Here is a 7832-nt window from a genome sequence, read left to right on the forward strand (position 1 = left end):
TACCATGTCAGTTTGTCAGTGCCTTTGAACCAGCTGGAGTACCGCCAATGGATACTACCGCAGACTGATCACGCCTCACTGTGTTCGTGGCAGTCTTAACGAGGTAAGATCTGGGCGGTATTGCTCTTCCGACGATCTGATAGATATCATATAAGTTTGGTTTGAGGATGGTGGGTATTGAAGGAACTTTGGTCCGCAAACGGCGAGCCATGAGCAGCTCACTGGGTGAAAACCCATTCTGCAAAGGCGAAGAACGATAAGTAAGGAGAGCTGAATAGCAATCTTGGTTCCTGCAGAGTAGTGATTTTACGGTATGGGCAGCCCTTTCAACTTCCCTGTTAGCCCTTGGGTACCTAGGAGACCTTGTTACATGAGCAAAGTTGTAATCAGTGGCAAATAAGCGAAATGTGTCCGAGAAGAATTGAGGATCGTTATCAGATACAATAACATCTGGTAGCCCATGAGTGGAAAATAGCTCTTTCAAGGTTGAGATTACTCTGGCTGATGATTGATCATTCAGTTTTTTTACTCTCAAACCATCCGGACTAGTAATCGACGAGAATCAAATACACTTTTCCTTCCAGTTCGAAAAGGTAGGTTAGCAGCTAGCCTTTCCCAAGGACGTGATGGGAAAGAGGCGGACAGGAGTAGCTGTTTAGGCTCAGGGGGATCTCTGGCACAGGTGTCACAGTTTGCCACCATATTCTCAATCTGACTGGAAAGTCTTGGCCACCATACTGATGTTCGAGGTCTAGCTTGACACTTAGTTATGCCGAGATGTCCGGTATGAATGTGGTCAAGTATCTCGAGTCTTCTAGATCTTGAAATTACCAGGCGGTCATCGAATAGAAGCAAGTCACCAGCAAGTGTCAGATGGGCCCTGCTCTCCCAGTGCGGATGCAATAGAAGTTGGTGTGGCATATATGGTGGCCTACCCTGAGTCCAATCCTGATTTGTCTGTATTCTTCATCATGAAGTTGACCTTTTCGTATCTCTGACAGCTGCTGGGCTGTTTCTGGGAGTGTAAACACTGTTTGGGCTGCAAAGGTTTCCAATCCTTCCACCAACCGCTGGTCCATCTGCTCGGGTTTTTCAGTGGGTGAGCGAGAGAGTGCGTCAATGGTTAGCTGGTGTTGCCCAGGCAAATACCGAACAGTGCCACTGAACCTCATCAACGCTGGATACGTGATGGTGTCCTGGACAGCTCAGGGGTTCGTAGCCAGTTTATAGAACAAAATTCATGCCCACGACATAGTCACTAAGTTTTTCGCGTGCCCTTACTGATGACAATGCTTCGTTCTCGATAGCAGCACAGCTTTTTTCTGCATCACTGAGGTATCTTGATGTGTAGGTTATTTGTCTACGTTTTCCGTCATCTTGCACCTGGAGCAGGACTGCGCCAAAACCGTTTACGGAGGCGTCAGCTGCGACGACAGATGGTCCATTGGCCAATACGTCTGCTGATGTGAGTCTCCATCTCCCACTTTGTTTCAATAAAGTAGCATTTTTCTTGACCTGTCTATTTCTAGAACCACTTTCGTGCCTTTCATCGTCATGGTAATCGTCAATAACAATTGAAAAGGGAACGGGAAGGCGTTTTCAGAACTTTGAGTCTTGTTTCCCGCATTCGGCCACCATTTAGGGTGGCCCCTCCATGCGGACCACTTAGGGAACATCTTTAATCAGCGCGGCAAATTCAAAAAAATTTATTTCTAAAAATAGATAGGTCTGGAAAAATGCTACCTCCACGTGCTCACCTAGGGAAGCCAATTGGAGTCTTCTACTGATGGCTCCTGCTAAATCTGCTTAAAGGCTCGCTGTTGGAGGCTTCCTCATACCCAGGTGTTGTCTTTACACAGAAAATGACACAGGGGTTAACTGATTACAGCCAGTCAAGGGGTGAATTTCCCCAGATGGCTATCCATCCTCATAAAGCGTTGCAGATCTTTCACATTTTGGGGAGGTGGAAAATCTGATATGGCTTTTGTCTTGATTGGATCAGCATGTATTCCTTGTTTGTCGATGATGGAGCCTAGGAACCGCATCAAGGTCTTGGAAAATTCACATTTCTCGCCATTGAGAGTTATCGCAGCTTCTTGGAGACTGTGCAGTGTAGCCCTAACACGTCTGTCATATTCTTCTTGGTCAACCCATTGGAAGGGTATGTCATCCATTTGACAGATTGCTTCCTCTACATCGTTAAGGATTTCCGACATCGTACGCTGAAAAATTTAAGTTAAAACAGTAACGGCCATAGGGAATTACAATGTTGTCAACAGTTTCGATTCTTCATCAAGAGGTAGTTGCCAGAAGGCGCTGTTTGCATCGAGCTTGCTGAAGATACGACCTTTTCCCAACTTAGCTAGACGTTCGTCAACGGATTAATTTCTCGCTGTACTACTTTATTAAACTTGGTTAGTCAACACAGAGCCTGACCTTGCCGTTGGGTTTGGGCACTGGAACTAGACTTGAGCACCACGTAGTAGGCACAGTTAACGGTGAGATGACTCCCTGCTGGAGCATTGAGTCTAATTCCTGTTTAACCGTTGGCAGTAGTGGATAGGGCTAGGGTTAAGGTTACGGAGGGAGGCGGTTAGTGCGCTCGACTCCTGATCGAGTTGTCCGGGTTCGGGCTCTGGCCGGGGACATTGTGTTGTGTTCTTGGGCAAGACACTTTACTCTCACGGTGACTTTCTTTACCCAGGTTTATTAATGGGCACAGGCGAAATTAATGCAGGGGTTAACCCTGCGATGGACTGGTATCCCATCCAGGAGGGAGCAAAAATAGTTCTAGTCGCTTCATGCGACAGAAATCGGGATAAGCTTCGGCGTAATGAGCCATCTGGCTCGTAAGCAGACGTCACCTTTAGTAGTCGATAGGAGATTTTCCTTGGCGTGTAAAGGCAATTTGAATGACCGTCAGGTCGCAGTGTTATGTGAACGTCTGTCTTCACTTTCCCCAGGCCCCTGAACAGTGATGGGAACTCAGCTTTGAAATAGGCTGGAGTCTGAATGTCTTCGTTGATTTATTTTTCAGTGCGAGTTACTAGCCCTATCTTAAAGCAGACCTTTCTGCTTAGGGGTGAACATGGTTGATCTGGTATAACACACACAGGTTCGATGATGTTTTCTTTACGGTAAGTGAGATTTGCATTAAACATACCAATAACTGGGATTTGAACATTTTGCAGGGCCCCGTAAGGTGTGCTTCGATTTTACGCAATTCGTAATCTTTTAACCATGGGGTACCAATAACCATGATTGCTGCAACGGTGTATTTCGGCCATTAACTTCGAGTTGGGCAGTTCAATCAACTCCGTTGGTCAAATTTTCTCGAAGGAATAAAACTTCGTTCCCATCTTCCTGCCCTTCATCTTGTTCAATTCGTGTACTTTCGTTGTTATGGTGGTAGCGCTACGAGAAACACTTTGAAGATGCCCTCGTTTTCTACACTTGACACAAGTGGCATCTTTACCCGGGCAAACTTGGTGGTGGTGTCTCTCACGGCCACACCATCCACAAGATACGGTGGGGCAAACTTCGGAGGCTCTTCATTGGGCAGTTTTCTATTCCTGATTTTCCTTGGATTAACTATTCAACTTGAACTGGTTTATTGTATCTGCGGACGAGATCGCGGTTTTGTGCTGTAGATTCTGCCTGACGGCTCATTTGAACAGCTCCTGCCAGTGTTAAGTCTGCTTTTGACTGGAGTCGATCGGAAAGTGAATCATCAACAACCCCTACGAAGAGTACTGACTTTCTGTGTTTCTGGTTTAATGCTTAGCCCTGACCCTACTCTGTACCGGCCGAACCGGCGCAGCCACTTTGGCCACGCATCGGCTGATTGCGGAGTACTTGCACTTTCACACTTTCCGAGAAGAGGCATTTGCGTAGTCGTTTGGGCTTGACGGGTTGTCTCAGCGGCGAGTCGGTTAGCTTTGTCATCGCCTCCTGGTATAGTGTATTGTCTATCTGAGCCGTTACCACATATAATAAAATATGGTCTTTTTCCATCAAAACATGGAACATACAAAATGGCGGATCTCTCCGAGCACAAGGCCCCAACATGCAACGGGCCATTAGCAACAATAGGCTTAACTACATAATTTCGGAATTTTAGGAAAACATTGACAATTTCGAGAATTTTAGAGCAATTTGAACTTTCACCTGACATGTTGGAAACTTTTCGCAGCCAAAAACGTTGACAAAACGTGCCTTTTTGTATTCCAACCTACCAGGAGAGGGGTCAGTCCGTTCATATCCATTCGTTATCAGCGATTTTTCACCAAAAGGGGTCCTACAGTGCATCTAAGCAGCGGTTTCTCACCGTAGTTTCGGAATCCAGATCTTTGCTTGATAGCATATATGGCAGACTTTGCACTATAAGAAACGAGATTTATAAGAATTTCCTGGAATATAAGAGAGTTTTTGGAGAATTTTACACATTTCTAAAATGATTTTAGAGCTTGTGTTTGGGAGATTCCGGAAAGAATTTTAGACAATTTTTCTATGTATATGTCTCTTATAGGTAATGGCAGTTTATTTTCTTCTGATGGTATCTGAAATTCGTACACATAAGCTGATAAATTCTCGTTATCATTGTTACCGGAAGAAACAAATGCATACAAAATATCGGCGTTCTTGGGTCTGTTGGCTTTAAATTAAATCTTTCTCAAACATATTATTTTGCTGAGTTAGTTCCTAATGAATCCTGGGTCGCTCCAGCCCTTTGTGGGGTTTAACGGCTAATGTAACGGGCTTATTAATTTGAAATTATAATTTTATCCCTTTGCCGAAAGACTGGAACGACCCAAGATTTACTCAGAACTTACTTGAAAGGAAAATTTTCTATTCTCCCTTTTTTACCATTTCATTGAGTTTCCATTTGTATCGTTTATCTTTTACTTCACGTCGCATCTTAGGGTCTAATTACATGGTGAGTTTCATGGTAAGTTTCAGCCCTGGCTGAAATTTCGCTCCGTCTACAGGGCTGAAATTTTGTTGCCATTACATGCCCAATTTCAGCCCGGGCGCAAACTCAAATTTTCATGAAAAAATTTACTGGGATGCGAAAACACGATCGATGCGTATGCTCTCGTTCCTTTGTCATCCAGGGCTGAAAAAATGATAGCGATTACATGAATATTTCAGCCCGGGATTTTAGCCCGGTTAGCCGGGCTGAGATTTCAGCCTGGGTTCTGGGAGAGGTCCTCTTGAAAACATGGTTTAGGGCTTCACTGTTCGAACACTTCACTGAAAAACAAAATCTGAAGAAAACAAAACAGAATTCAAATAAACCTTGTGAACATGCCCTCATCTGAAGTCAGTTTTAAGCCGCTGTTACACGTTCAATCTTTTAGCTGCTACACAAGTTTCACGAAGTGGTGTTACACGGTGAAAGTCTTTTTTTTTATCACCACTTCCATCGTTGGAACGTTGCAGAATTAGAAAGCGGCTCTACGTTAAATTTGTCTCGCAACGGAAGTTCAAAAAGTTTCACGAAACCGACCTTTTTACACAGTGCAACCCCCGGTGACACTTGTTTCCCAGCGCCGTTGCACGGAAGTTTCAACTAGACGTTTCAACTTGTAATCATAACAGCGGCTTTCGCAAAAGAATGTCGGCTCTAAAAATAAACACAAAAAAGCGCTTAAAAGATTTTGCCGTTTATTACAGAATATCGCCCATCATGCAGTGCCTAATCTCAAATAGATTTTCTTAACTGACATCTTACACAAAACCAGCCCTTGCTCCCACTGCGAGCAGAGTCTCTCTAAAACTCACCAGAGGGCGAGCAAGAGAGGCTCTTCAGAAATCGTGTCAATTCTTTTAAGTCGCCGCAGGCCAAGTTTCTCGGCTAGTCAATCCGCTCAAACTGGTTTAGGCAGCGCGCGCATCATATTTTTGACACGACAAAGGTCAAAATCCGGACTTCAGTACGAAAATCAATATGGCGTCTAGGACTGCTATCGATACTTGGCCTGGGCTTGAAACTATCTACAAGCAACGGCTTGCGTATACTCAATAAAGACTTTACACGATTTCAGCAGAGTCCTTTCTTTTTCGTCGATTTTAAGAAAGGCTCTGGCTAGCAGGGTGCCCTTGCCGAGAAATCCTTAAAAATCCTCTCCTTATTTTGTACAGAAAAGGGAAATCTTTGATAGATGTACTCGTTAGAGCAAAACTCTGAGGGTCTTTCAATTTCCTATCTTGACGAATAGGAGTGGTGTTTGGCCATGTCATGCGAAGTGACAAGTGATGACTGACGTCTTATGACACCGGAAGTGTTTACAGACGGAAGTCAGTTCTGCCGCTAACCGGTTTCATCCGAGACTGCCGAGACTAGGAGTTAAAGGACTTGCACATAAATGCATTTGTGTGATATATTAAAACGATCATTTATAAACAGCATAACTTCACCCTACTTAAGTCAATCCTTTACTTCTTGATTTAAGGAAAATGTGAGACATTTAACGGCTGATATTGGCTTGCTCGTTTGACCAGAGTGACAGTTGACGGTATAATTATCACTTTTTCGACGATTGACGGTTAAATTTTTGGCCATTTGACGGTTGGCAGTTAACCCCGCTGACGCCCTCTTGTTTTGGTTACCTCCACATTTTGTCTTATTCACTGACTCGCTGACTTGGTTTTTTATTTTTAAAGACCTTCGTCGTTGAATGCACATTAGATCGCCCATGATACCTCTTCGGACAGAAGTGTTGAAGAGTAAAACCACAACTGGGCTGAAAACGCAATTGAGGTGAGGAAAAAACAATCGCCAGAACCGAAAGCTACATGGAATCCGTCTAAAAGTAAACTTTGCCAGAAAATATAATAGCCAGCAGGCAAAGTAAACAAACGTAATGACAAACATCATTTTAATGATGCTAAGGACAGCAGTGGCTCGAGCTCTTCTACGGCGAACAGCTGTGGCATTTTCTTGACCTGGCGCCCTAGTTCGAAGAACTACCACAACTATTGTGTACGAGCAAAATATTGCTACCCAGGAAACAGCGTAGAAGATAACCAGAAGGGAAACATAGTAGACATCTCGTGAATTCTCATTACTGAACGCGTTACTTAAAACTGAACTGCAAATTTGTCTGCCTTTGTAAATCTTGGTACGTAAGGCAACAAGGTATGGAAGGCGGGCAATGATTGACAAAGCCCATGTCAGAAAGACACCGATCTTTGCAGCTTTGGTGGAGGAGAGCGTTTTCATTGGAAAAACGACGGCACAAAATGTATCTAAACTGGAGGCAAGAAGATTCAGGATGGACGCAAGAATCGCAACCCCGTGAACGAAAGGAACCATCTTGCAGAGAACAAAGCCCAAAGTACCATCGACGAACCAAGTTATTCCGAACAGGAACATGGGAATCAACCGTGGCATGTATACAGTTGTTATTACAAGGTTGGCTGCTGCCATGTTCACCACAAAGTAGGTAATGGTTCTGCGAGTTCTTCCATGCTTGAGAATTGCTTTCATTATCAAAACGTTGCCGGCCATTGATACAAGTATGAGGGCGCTGTAAGCGAAAACTCGTCCAAGCTTTACCCTGACAGGGTCATCCAAGAAACAAGTTAATCCTTCTTCGCTTCTGTTTCTTTCACAAATGGAACTATTGCTTGCGGAGACGTTCATTGCCTAAAGAAGGTCAGGAACGAAACGGTCTGTTAGTAAGAAACAAATGTCTTCATTGATGAAATGATCTGTGGTATCAGCCTTACACAAGGCTGTCCTGATTCATGAACCTTTTCCTCAGGGTCTGGTCGGGACGAACGTGCCACTCGGGACCTCTACCATTTTAAGGAAATCTGTTGTCACA

Source organism: Montipora capricornis, chromosome 6 (assembly GCF_036669925.1).
Source record: "Montipora capricornis isolate CH-2021 chromosome 6, ASM3666992v2, whole genome shotgun sequence".
In the NCBI taxonomy this organism is placed as follows: domain Eukaryota; kingdom Metazoa; phylum Cnidaria; class Anthozoa; order Scleractinia; family Acroporidae; genus Montipora; species Montipora capricornis.